Below are 13,909 nucleotides of genomic sequence, written 5' to 3'. Positions count from 1 at the left end.
TTATTTGAGCTTTTTCTTGTTTCCTGAGGTGGGCTTGTATTGCTATAAACTTTCCTCTTAGAATGACTTTTGCTGCATCCCATAGGTTTTGGAGTGTCATATGTTTGTTGTCATTTGCTTCTAGGTAGAAGTTTCTCTTTGATTTCTTCAGTGATCCATTGGCTGTTTACTAGCATGTTGTTGAGTCTCCAAGTGTTTGTGTTTTTTGCAGATTTTTTTCTTGTTGTTGATTTCCAGTCATATAGCATTGTGGTCAGAAAAGATGCTTGATATGATTTCAATTTTCTTAAAGTTACTGAGGTTGGATTTGTCACCCAGGCTATGGTCAATCTTGGAGAATGTTCCACGTGCATTTGAGAAGAATGTGTATTCCATTGCTTTTGGATGGACTGTCCTATAATATCTATTAAGTCCATCTGGTTTAATGCATCATTCAGGACCTGTTTCCTTATTGATATTCTGTCTGTTTGATCTGTCCATTGCAGTAACTTGGGTGTTAAAATCCCCCACTATGATTGTGTTATTGTTGATTTGTCCTTTTAAGGTCATTAGCAGCTGCCTTATATATTGTGGTGAACCTATGTTTGGTGTGTAGATATTTAAAATCTTCTTCTTGGATTGATCCTTTATCATTACATAATAACTTTTTTGACCCTTAAAATAGTCGTCATTTTAAAGTCTATTTTGTCTGATATGAATATTGCTACTCCAGCTTTCTTTTGATCCCCGTTTGCATGAAATATTTCTTCCATCCACTCACTTTTAATTTGTATGTGTCCCTAGAAGGGAAGTGGGTCTCTCGAAAGCAGCATATATATGGGTCTTGTTTTTGTATCCATTAACATTTAAGGTAATTATTGATATGTATGTTCTTATTGCCATTTTATTCATTACTTTGGATTTGTTTTTGTTGCTCTTTTTCCTCCCCTTCTTCTCTTGTTCTATCCTCTTCTGGTTTGATGATTATCTTTACTGTTGTATTTGAGTTGATTTTTCTTTGTGTGTGTAGCAACTGTAGATTTTTGGTTTGCAGTTATTCTGAAGTTTTGATATGAGTCTATATGTATATGAGATAGTTTTAATTTGTTGTTCTCTTAATTGCAAGTTCATCTCCAGTGTCCTGCATTTGTACCCACCTCTTCTCATGATTTCTGATTTTGGTGGTATAATTGTGCATGGATGATTTTGTATCTCTACTGTATATATACCTTTACTGGTGCACCTTGTCATTTGTGGAGTTTTTGTTTCCTGTTGCTGTCTTTTCTTTTCTGCCTAGAGAAGTCCCTTTAGTATTTGTCATAAGGCTGGTTTAGTGTTGCTGAATTCTCTCAGCTTTTGCTTTTCTGTGAAGGTTTTGATTTCTCCTTCAAATCTGAAGGAGAGCCTTGCTGGGTAGAGTAATCTTGGTTGGAGGATTTTTCCTTTCATCACGTTGAGTATACCATGACACTCCCTTCTGGCCTGCAGAGTTTCTGCTGACAAATCTGCTGATAACCTTATGGGGGTTCCCTTGTATGTTATTTGTTCCTTTTCTCTAGCTGATTTCAAGATTTTCTCTTCATCTTTAATTTTGGTCAGTTTGATTAATATGTGTCTCGGGATGTTCCTCCTTGGGTTTATTTTATATGGTACTTGTTGTGCTTCCTGGATTTGAGTGAGTGGTTCCTTTCCCATGTTAGGGGAGTTTTTGGCTATTATCTCTTGGAATATTTTTTCTGTCTCCTTTTCTCTCTCTTCTGCTTCTGGCACCCCTATAACATGGAAGTTGGTGCATTTAATGTCCCAGAATTCTCTGAAACTCTCTTCATTTGTTTTCAATCTTTTTTCTCTTTTCTGTTCTGCATCTATAATTTCCACTAATCTGTCCTCCACCTCACTTATTCGTTCTTCTGCCTCCTGTATTCTGCTGTTAGCTCCTTCTAGAGAATTTCTTATTTCAGTTATTGTATTTTGCATCTCTTCTTCTTTAAGTTTTATATCTTGTATCTCTTTGGTCAGTGTTTCCTGTCAGTTATCCATCTTTGCCTCCAGATTTTTTCCAATGTCTTGGATCATCTTCAGCATCAACAGTCTAAAGTCTTTTTCCTGGAGGCTCAAAATCTCCTCATGGCTTAGTTGATTTTCTGGGTTTTTTCCTTTCTCCCTCATCTGAGTTATAGTTCTCTGCCTTTCGTGTTTATAGGTTTTTGGTGTGGTGACCTTTTTACAGATACTAGAGTTGTAGCCTCTCTTCTGGTGTCTGCCCTCCTTGTGGCTGACGTTGGCATGGGGGCTTGCTGTAGGCTTCCTGATGGGAGGGGCTGATGCCTGCCCACTGGTAGGTGGAGCTGATTCTAATCCCTCTGGTGGGTGGGGCTTAGTCTCTGGATGGGATTAGAGGCAGTTGTGTGCCTGAGGGGTCTTTGGGTAGCCTGTTTACTGAGGGGCACAGCTGTGATCCCACCTGGATTGTTGTTTGCCCTGGGGCTTCTCAGCAGCTGGCTGATGTATGGGGACAGATTTTCCCAAAATGGCCACCTCCAGAGAAAAGCATGCTGATGAATATTCCCAGAGCTTTCCTTTCAATGTCCTTCCCTCACAACAAGCCACATTCACCCATGTTTCCCGAGGTTGTCCTCCAAGAACTGTGGTCAGGTTTGACCGAGTTTTCTATGGAGACTTTGTTTTGCTGTGGGACCCAGGGCATGTGTAAGTCTGTGTGCACCTTTTAAGAATGGGGTCTCCATTTCCCCCAGTCCCATGGAGGCCCTGTGTACAAGCCCCACTGGCAATTAGCGCCAGATGCTCCAGGGCTCTTTCTCTCCATGGCAGATCCCCACACGTGAGAACTTGATGTGGGGCTCAGAACTTTCACTCCTATAGGTGAGTCTCTGTGAACCATTAGTTTCCAGTCTATGGGGCTTCCCATCCAAGAGGTATGGGGTTCTTTATATCGTGAAATCTCCCCTCCTACCTCTTGATGTGGCCTCCTCTTTTTCCTGTGGAGTAGGGTATTTTTTTTAAGGTTTCTGGTCCATTTGGGTGAAGAATGCTCAGCCTTTAGTTGTGAATTTGGTTGTTTTTAGGAGAGAAGTTGAACTCCAGTCCTTCTATTCTGCCAATTTAATCGGGACTTTTAGATTTTAGAGCCAGCAAAACATAATATAGTTTGGGACAGTTATTTCTATTGACTGAATGTTTGTTTTCTTGTCTTTTTCCAGGATTTTCACTGGCTGTCCCACTCTAAAATATGAATAAAGATGCCAATACAACTTGGAGAAAAGACTTGTGGCTGCCTGATGGGAGAGGGAGGGAGTGGGAGGGATCAGGAGCTTGGGCTTATCAGACACAACTTAGAATAGATTTACAAGGAGATCCTGCTGGGTAGCATTGAGAACTTTGTCTAGATACTCATGTTGCAACAGAAGAAAGGGTGGGGAGAAATGTAATTGTAATGTATACATGTAAGGATAACTTGATCCCCTTGCTGTACAGTGGGAAAATAAAATAAAATAAAAAAGATGCCAATGTGTGACTTGAAGAATTTTCACTTTCCTGCGAGTTGGAATTTTATTTTCCATAGCAAAATTACTATAATGATGTACAAATAAAAATTAAAAAAATTCTAAATAACATTTTTATAGTCCAGGAATTGATTAAAAACATAAAAAGTTACCAGTATTCTACCACAGAAATAACCATAAACACATGAATGATGGGCTTTATTAAATGGCATTGTAATCACCTAAATGCTGAAGTGATTACATTAGTATTTCTTAAGCAAATCCACTCTTAATGTCACATCTTTTGAAAGCATCTTCCAAAGAAAAGAACTTCAAGGACTATGTAATGTAGAGGCATGTTCATTAAGTTGGAGTACCTAGGCTTTTTCTTCCTTCATAGTTTATCAATTGACCATGTAATACCAGAGGCTACCTAGTATTGAACGGGGCTTGTTCTACAATTTATATGTTGCCTTTTAATTTTGTTTCATTTTTCTGGAAAGAACTTATCAAACCAAAGGAGAAGTCACACCACACCCATTTCAGGGTATATTTGGATTAGCAGCCTTAGTTTGTATGTACCACATTGGGATCAACAACATCAACAGCCTTACTATATATGGAACTCTTATAAATAAGAAAAAAATTCACTAGCAGAAAAATGGGCAAAAGGCATGAAAACAGAAAAACACAAGTGATCAATAAAAGTATGAGTATAAATACATATGAGTAAGTTAAACTGAAAAACTTTTTTTACTGTAGCCACTTGGCAAAGCAGGTTTTTTGGTTTGTTTTTTGCTTTTTGCTTTGTAGGGCCACATTTGCAGCATATGGAAATTCCATGGCTAAGGTTTGAATCAAAGCTAGAGCTGCCAGTCTATGCCACAGCCACAGCAACACAGGATCCGAGTCACGTCTATGACCTACACTCTATCTCATGGTAATGCCGGATCCTTTAACCCACTGAGTGAGGCCAGGGATCAAACTCACATCCCTATGGATACTAGGCAGGTTCGTTACCACTGAGCCATGACAGGACCTCCAGGAAAGCAGTTTTTAAATTATAATTCTCAGTATTAGGTAAGGATGGAGTGAAGTGGGGGACTGATTCGTTGTGGCAGAAAATGAAATTGGTACGGCATTCTGTAGAGTGATTCTAGCAGTGCTTGTGTTAGTAATCATAAAATGTTCACACCATATAACTTTTGACTCAATAGGCCTGTTTATTCTCTCTCTCTCTCTCTCTCTCTCTCTCTTTTTTTTTTTTCTGGCCACAGCAATGGAATGTGTAAGTTCACAGGCCAGGGATCAAACCAGTTTCACAGCAGTGACCTAAGCCACAGCAGTAACAATGCTGGATCCTTAATCCACTGAGCCACCAGGGAACTCCAACAAAATCTATAGACACATGACTTTGAGAAACACTGCATATCATCAACAGTGCTTAGATAGTCCCAAAGCAAATTAGCTGGTGCTTTTTTTTTTTTAAACCAGTGGGCCTATTTTGATAATGTATTTTAAAGAAAACATAAAATATTTGCTCAAATATTTGTATATAAGGCCGTTCAGCATAGTTTTATTTAGAAATAATGCTAGGAGTTCCATCATGGCACAGTGGTTAATGAATCTGACTAGGAACCATGAGGTTGTGGGTTCGATCCCTGCCCTTGCTCAGTGGGTTAACGATCTGGCATTGCTGTGGGCTGTGGTGTAGCTTGCAGACACGGCTTGGATCCCATGTTGCTGTGGCTCTGGCATAGGCCAATGGCTACAGCTCCGATTGGACTCCTAGCCTGGGAACCTCCATATGCTGAGGGAGCAGCCCACAAAATGGCAAAAAGACAAAAAAAATAGAAATAATACTAGTGTTTAAGACATCAGTTATGTAAATTATGACCAGTCAATATCATAAAATAAATATTGTGTTAATATTTGTTAATGGAGAAATAATTACATTGTAATTATATAAAAGAGGCAATATTTGTTAATGGAGAAATAATTACATTGTAATTATATAAAAGAGGCAAGCTACAGAAAGGTATAGGTTCAGGTAATCTTTACTCATACATAGACACATACATAGATAAAAAATGTGGATAGAAAATAAACCAAAATTTTAATATAACCTGGTGATGGGATTATAAGTAATTTTTATCTCCTCTTATTTTTTCCTTTTACAAAATTAGAAAAAGATAATTAGATGATAGTATTACCAGAAACAGACATTATTTTAAGAGACTATTAGAAATGCAAAAGTATCACTTACTTTCAAGGTCATTCTTGTTTATTATCTGCAATTTTATATGAATTGGAGTATAGGACTTTATATCCAAGTTCAGCTAGTTTGACTGTACCATACACATCAGACCTGTGTCCTTAGTTAAAGGCCTAAGTGACCTCTACAGAATGATTGACTCTAAATCTGAGGTGTGAACCCAGGGGATACTTTCAGGGAGCTGTGGCTTTACCTGAAGGCCACAGAAATCTGGCCCAGCTGGCAAGTCCTCTTGCAGAGTCCTGAAGGTACACACTCTCAAGGGGCTGGGCTGTGGAAGTGCATAGGGAATATTCAAGGAGGATGAGAGTGGCAGGTTCATGTCACCTCCTCAGCGTCTTACTCAGCCCATAGTGGCCAAGTGCAGTACAGTATTTTTCCAAAAGGTAGTGTGGAGGACTTGATGAATATTTGTGTGTCAAACTGTATAAATCTGGATATTAGATGTAATTTGGGGAAAAGACTCTTTCTCTAGCCATGTTATCTCAAGAGAGAAAAATGGTTGGCAGGTTAATAGACTACCCAGCAGGGGTCAGTCTGAACATATAAATAAAGATCAGATTGGTCCAGGAGCACTGACTGCCTGTTTTTTAAATGGGATCTTGAGATTAGTCTCCTCATTGGAATCTTTCCTTAGAAGGATAAGCTATTGAATAAGCCCCTGTAAAATGAATCTGTTGGTTGATAGCCCAAGTTTACTTGGTAAAACATTTTGTATCCCTTAGTTTAATAATGAACATTCTTGTATGATCCTAGTATGTTGAATACTCAAGTGCCTCATAAAAACTGAACTTTGAAAGATTATGGTTGTTTTCTTGATTTAGGAAAACTAAGAATCCAGTCTCAGAAATCACTGATCGGGTTAGTTCCTTAAATAATAATCTTTCCAAAACCTTTAATTATTTCATGGGGCTATCTAGGGAGTTGAAAAGTTATCCAAGAAGCCCCTAGCCCAGTGCCTGGCATATAGAAGGCACTCAATAAATGCCATTGTGTTTTAGGAAGTGGAATTTTAGAGAATAGGAGAACACTGGCTGGAATTCTGTCCCATATAGCAGCATGGTTTCACTTTTCAAGTAAGTGGATTTTATTTCCCAAGGAGATGAGTCATTTCCCAGAAAACAGGGGCTGTGTGTTTTTACTTCCTTATTCAGCTGTATAAACTATTATCACTGGATAATAGTTGAATGAGAATTCATGATGGTTGAAAATAACTCTGTGGATATTTTCTGTGGTTATTTCACATATGGGACTTTGAAGAGGCTCAGCTTATTATGTGACTTGAATATATTGTAGGGAAAAAAATCTCAAATCTGTTGTAGAGAAATAATAGGATTTTGAACACTAAAGGAAAATGAAAACAATGTTGCATCCAAAAATATATTGGCTTTTTTAAAACTATTTTAATTGAATTATAAAGTAACATATGCCTGCTCTATAGCACAGAGAACTCTACCCAATATTCTGTGATAATATATGTGGGAAAAGAATCTGAAAGAGAATGTATATGTACATGTATAACTGAATCACTTTGTTGTACAGAAGAAATTATCACAACATTGTAAATCAAATATACTTCAATAAAACTAAAGTATGAAAAAATAAATATGCAATATTATACTAATTTCAGGTGTGTTACCTAGTGATTCAGAATTTTTTTACGTTATGAAATGGTCACCATAATAAGACCATTTTTCACCAAAGTTGTTACAATATTATTGACTATGTTCCCTCTCCATACCTTATATCCCCATGACTTATTTATTTATTTTATTTATTTATTTTTTGCCTTTTGTCCTTTTAGGGCTGCACCCGCAACATATGGAAGTTCCCAGGCTAGGGGTCTAATCAGAGCTGTAGCCACCAGCCTATGACACAGCCACAGCCACAGCAATGCCAGATCTGAGCCATGTCTGCAACATACACCACAGCTCATGGCAATGCCAGATCCTTAACCTACCGAGGGAGGCCAGAGATGGAACCCAAAACATCATGGTTCCTATTTGGATTTGTTTCTGCTGCGCCATGCTGGGCACTCTGACTTATTTATTTTATTGTTGGAAATTTGTACTTCTTAATCCCTGTTCCCAATTTCATCTATCCTTCCACCCCACTTCCCTCTGGCAACCACCAGTTTTTTTCTCTATCAATCAATCACTCCTCTTTGATCATTTTTTTTTTTAGTTTCCACATGTAAGCAAAATCACATGGTATTTATTTTTCTCTGTTTGAGTTACTTCACTTAGCATACCACCCTTCAGGTCTACCCATGTTGCTGCAAAGGGCAATATTTCATTCTTTGTATGTCTGACTAGTATTATATTGTATATATTTATACCACATCTTATTTATCCAGTCATCTATGGATTGACATAGAGGTTGTTCATATCTTGGCTATTGTATATAATGCTGCAATGAACATAGGGATGCATATATCTTCTTGAATTAATGTTTTTATTTTCTTTGGATAAATACCCAAAAGTGGAATCACTAGATTGTATTGTAATTCTATTTTTATTTTTTTTGAGGAACCTTCACACTGTTTTCTATAGTGGCCACACCAATTTCCTTGACTCTTTTGTTTGTTTGTTTTGCTTTTTGGAAGGGCCTCATGTGAAGCATATGTAAGTTCCCAGGCTAGGGGATGAATCAGCTGCAGCTGCAGGCCTATACCACAGCTCACAGCAATGCTGGATACTTAACCCACTGAGCAAGGCCACATCCTCATGGATACTACTCAGGTTTATTACCACTGAACCACAATGGGAACTCCCTCCTTGACTATTTTTAAGACACTTCTCTAGGCAGTGGGGAAGCAGTGCACTGCAGTGAAGAAGTGGCACATGACTAAAGTCAGTACAGACTGAGAGTGACTAGGATGGAATTTCATATGAATGTATTAAGAAAGTTGGAAACCAGTTAAGTTCCAAATGGGAATTATGACTGAGAGACCTTGATAAAACTGACTCTGCTGACTGCTATGGAGAGTGAAACAGGAGTTCCTATTGTGGTGCAGCAGAAACAAATACTACTAGGAACCATGAGGTTTTGGGTTCCATCCCTGACCTCACTCCCTCAGTGGGTTAAGGATCCAGCATTGCTGTGAGCTGTGGTGTAGGTTGCAGATGCGGCATGGATCTGTCATTTTTTTTTTTTTGGCTGTGGCATAAGGCTGGTGGCTACATCTCTGATTAGACCCCTAGCCTGGGAACTTCCATATGCCTCAGGTGCAGCCCTAATAAGACAAAAAGACAAAAAAGAAAAAAGAAAAAGTGAAACAGATGAAGTTTGAGTTGTCTGATATTTTCTGGTTGCATTTGCTGCCGCTAATATGAACAATGTGGATAAGGAAATTGAAGATCCTATGAAATCCTCCCAAAGATAAGGTGTAGATTAAAGTATACCTTGGAGTTAGATCTGAAAGGCAGGGCTGCCTATACCTCTGGTTTTCATGGAATTATCTTGAGTCTTCCCTCCCCTCCAAGGCCTTTCCTTCTAGGAGCTAGACTGGTCAGTGAACCCATGGTAAATCTGGGTTGTGTGGTTACCCTTCCTTCCACTTAGGTAGCAGAGAAAAGGCACAGCTAGAAACCCTGGGTCTCCAGTTTCAAAGGTTAAAGGGAACACTTTAAGTTTTGACTCAGGCCTGGAACTATCAGAGATGGCATCATCCATGGTCTTCTTCCCAGGGGTCACTGGAGCCAGCTGTGTGGAGCTCAATGATTCATCCCAATACTTACTCCCTGCTCCCAGTGTGTTACCAGGAATTGCCTCCTCAGCCCACCCAGGGCTTAGGATACCACCTTAGCCTGAGCTCTGCCAGGCCATTTCCATTGCAGTGCTCTGCATGATACCACCACCCCACCCTCATTTTTTGCCATGTTCTCTGGAATCAGCCATATCATTTAAGTCCAGATCCAGAGTCACCTCGTCCATATAGCGGCCTTTCTCCTGGTGCTCCTTCAGCACGCTGTGTGTACCTCCTTCACTACTCCATGTATTCATAGTGAAATGAATTTCCATCTCCCTTCCCACCTCATCTGAGTGCCTGTGTATCCAGATGTCACCCACCCCTCCCCTTCTAGGCCCTGGGTCCTCTTGCTCAGTTTGGCAAGCTCCTCTGTGGGCTTCCCCCTGAAGAATCTACTCCTACACATCATATAGCGATACAAACTTCATGACATTTTCTTAAGGTGGTGGCAACCCAGGAAGGGTTTATCTCACAAGAGCTACAGCAGATAGCTCTAAAAAAGGAGCAGGGTGGATAGGTGAGCCACCAAGGATGGCCACCAAGGACAAGTCCCATTGTCCTCAGAGCTCTGTGGGGGTGGGGATGGGGGTGGGGCCACAAGGCCCTGACAGAACTGGGCCGAGTTTACACCTTGGGACAATGGAGGTCAAAAGTAGAATTACCAGAAATAAATGCTGTGGACTGAAATTTATACCCATTACACTCTTAATTGTGTTCCATAATTTAGTGCCATTCCTGCCTCCTGCCCTCCTTTGCCTGCCACTCTTGCTGTCCCCTCCCCCCCCACCCTGCCTACATCATTCTTTTGCATATTTTTCACGGTTATCATGCTTGTGCGGGGAGTTCATTGGGCAGGACTTAAAATCCAAGGATCTGACCCAAGTCCTTCTGCAGCTTGTTTTTTAGTGTGGGGCCTGGACTGACCTCTTGGGCAAAGTGTGATAAGCCTGAGTTTTCCATCCTGTTCTGCTTTGGTAGTTCTACCTCTCTGAGCCTCAGTTTCCTCATCAGCACATGCTGTTTACAGAAATGCTTAGCACAAAATCTGGCACAAAAGAGTGCTTTGATTACCATTGGTCCTTCTCCCTTCTCACACTCTTCTGCCTCTGGTCTCCAGTCCTCACAGAGTCACAGGGCTAGCTATGTCTCACAGTGGCAAGGTAAGTCATTCATAAGGTGTAAGATAAGTCTGTCAGTTGCCCATGGCCATGGCCAGCATTTAATTTGGCCACCTTCCTTCCACACCTCAGCACAGGCCTGGGCTGTCAATGAAAAAACAGGAAAAGACACATTCATTTGAGCCAAAGTGAATTAGCCAGGCCAGTCGGTGGCTGGAAAGTCATGTGCTGCTTTCCCAAGCCAAATAGAAATTATGTTTAAATTATTCACTCTTCAGCATTTTCCATGCCACAGCTCCCACCTATTAGGGCACATCAAAGAAAATTGGCCACAGCCAATTAATGGATATTTCACAGCCATTTGTCTGTACTGGGCCTCTGTGTGCTCCTTTGTGAAGTGACTGAAATTGACCACTGTCTCTCAACCCTGTAGGGTCCTTCCATTGCCTGGGGGGCTTTTAAAAATCCTGGTTCTCAGGCCAGACCCTGGCTCAATTACATCAGAATCTCTAGGGTGGGGTGGGGGTGTGCGTATCCAGGCACTAGTATCTTATTTTTGTCTTTTTAGGGCTGTGCCCATAGTATATGGAGATTCCCAGGCTAGGGGTATAATTGGAGCTACAGCTGCAGGCCTACACCACAGCCACAGCAATTCCAGATCCTTAACCCACTGAGCAAGGCCAGGGACTGAACCCACAATCTCATGGTTCCTAGTTGGATTTATTTCCTGTGCACTACAACATGATCTTTGACTAGTGTCTTTTAAATAAAGCACTCCTGCTGATCCCGGTGTGCAGCCCAGTTTGAGAACCAGTAAAAAACAATTCCAAAGCTTCTCTCATCCCTCATTCCAGGGTTCTTGAAGAGGTAACAGCCTGCTTCTAATCTAATTTATAAAATAGGAGTTGTGTGAGTGAATATTCTAGCAATTTTGTAATTTTTTTCCTTAAACTCCCTGCTCATGTTTCTCTTTGGCATCTTGGTCACTCAGTATTTAGACTCATAATGTCACCACATAAATATTTTATTTACTTTGTGGATCTGCATATTGTTTTCCCTTATGTAGCCTGTTTGTGGCATGTATACATTTTATAGAATTGGTTGAGTTCTCTTTGCTGCTCTAATAGAAGTTAGCTCCTAAGCCCCAGTTCTGCTTGCTCCTTACCTGTACAGCTGAGTGAATTCTTACACAGTGTGTGTCCATGTAAACATCTCCCAGATGGAGATATAAAACACTTCCAGTAATCCAGAGGGCTCCCTCTTTTTTTTAATCTTTTGTGGGCCACACCTGTGGCATATAGAAGTTTCCAGGCTAGGGGCTGAATTGGATCTGTAGCTGCCAGCCCATGCCACAGTAAGAGCAATGCAGGATCCTTACCTCACTGAGTGAGACCAGGGGTGGAACCCAAGTCCTCATGGATACTAGTCAGCTTCATTACTGCTGAGCCACAATGGGAACTCCCAGAGGGCTCCCTGTTGCCCTTTCCACTCAACCTTGCATCCCTTGGGGGTAACCACTCTCTGACTTCTGTCACCAAAGGACACTTTTGTCACTCAGTGTCCTTTGACTAAATGCTTCCTCTGATTGAGGTTCACACCTCTCTCCTGTTTCCTTCTTCCCTGAGGATGATCTAAGTCTCACCCCATCAGGAGAGAGGTCTACTTCAGACATGGCTGTTTACTCATCTAGTTGTCGCAAACCAGCCCCACACATAGGGGGTAAATACAAGATGCCCTCTCTCAGTTTGGTTGGTTGATGGGGCTCAGAGGATTCTTCTTATGTCATCTGAGGTCTCCCACAGCTGCAGTTAGGTGGCAGCTGGAGCCTGGTCTTTTGGAGGCCCCACTAGGCTGCAGGGTCTGAGTTTCCTTCTTTTCCTGAGAAAGTGAAAATCAACTCAGGCTCACAATGTAAAAATCTGCCAAACAATTCATTAGGCTAGAGTATGAGACATAGATAGAGCCATATGCAAAGTTGACAAAAGGAAATATTCCATCCAAGGACTCCCTACAAGGAGAAATGCCTAACAACCATATTTTCATTCCCGAGTAGCTTTGTTTTTGAAAATCATAGACTGTGAGAAACTTTCATCAGTAAGAATGGCATGCCCTAATTTTACCCAGAGGAGCTAAGTCACTTGGACACAGAGAAACAGCCTTGGTTGGTTTCTGGGCAAAACCCAGGTGCACCTCCTTAGGGACAGAGTTTCTGGACATGGCATTTTCTACCGATCCTCACACTATAGTACCTGAAGAAACGTGACCTTGAAGTCCACTTTATGGTCCTGAGCAGACATGGAATCCTTTATGTATACCCTACTTTGCTTTGAGCCCATAAAATCTTTGATTCAATATTAAAATCACTGAATTCTGCTCTCTCAAATGGTGAATTTTATGGTACATGAATTTATGGCCTGTGAAATATGGCATCTCAGTTTTGAAAAATGATAGGCATGGAGAGAACTAGAATGTCTCACCTTTGTTTGGTGAGATTCACCATAGTTCTTCTGCCATGTGGTCTGTCTGCAATGGCCCAAGACACCTGACCATGTCAGGCTACAGTTTGTTCATGACATCATAAGCTGGTTGGTGGGAGGACAGCTCTGGTGCCTTGGCACTCTTCCACGTGGTCTCTCTCTACCAGTGTATCTGTATCTTTCCCTTAGGGAGCCTCTCTGGGGGCTGCTTTATCCAGATAGGCACCTGGGCTTCTCACGTGACACCTGACTGCCACAAAGACTAAAATGAAACCTGCCAGGCTTTCCTTAAGGGTTAGGCCTGGAGCTGTCATAGTGATACCTCTGCTGCATTCTGTTGGTTAATGTGAGGGACAGGCCAGACAGGATTTAGCTTGGGAGGAGAATGCACAGGAAGAGATTGTCAGGAGGTTCATGAGGGCCCACATTTGGAGGGTAGCTACCACCAATGTCTTCTCTTCTCATCCCAAGGCTTCTTCTGTCTTGGGTTGTAGCCTCAGACCCTGCTGATCTGCAGATGGCATCTGCTCTTAGCAAACAACCAGAGTTCTTCCAGTTTGTCATCTGCTCCACACTTCCACTTCCCTCCAGGGACATGGGGGGTTTCTGGCTGCATTCCCACACTGTGCTGGGAGGCTCAGGCCCAACTGGGTTTCTCCCTAAGACACTGTAATGCTCCCACCTGGTGCCACATTGCATGTGGCTTCTCCTTGGGGTCCACACTCTGAGGAGTCATGCCCCTTGGGCTGGGCATTCCCCAAAAAAGGTTGAACTACCCCTCATCTGAGGTAGCAAATGCCACTGAC

This window comes from Phacochoerus africanus, chromosome X, assembly GCF_016906955.1.
Source record: "Phacochoerus africanus isolate WHEZ1 chromosome X, ROS_Pafr_v1, whole genome shotgun sequence".
In the NCBI taxonomy this organism is placed as follows: Eukaryota; Metazoa; Chordata; class Mammalia; order Artiodactyla; family Suidae; genus Phacochoerus; species Phacochoerus africanus.
This window is presented reverse-complemented; position numbering follows the sequence as displayed.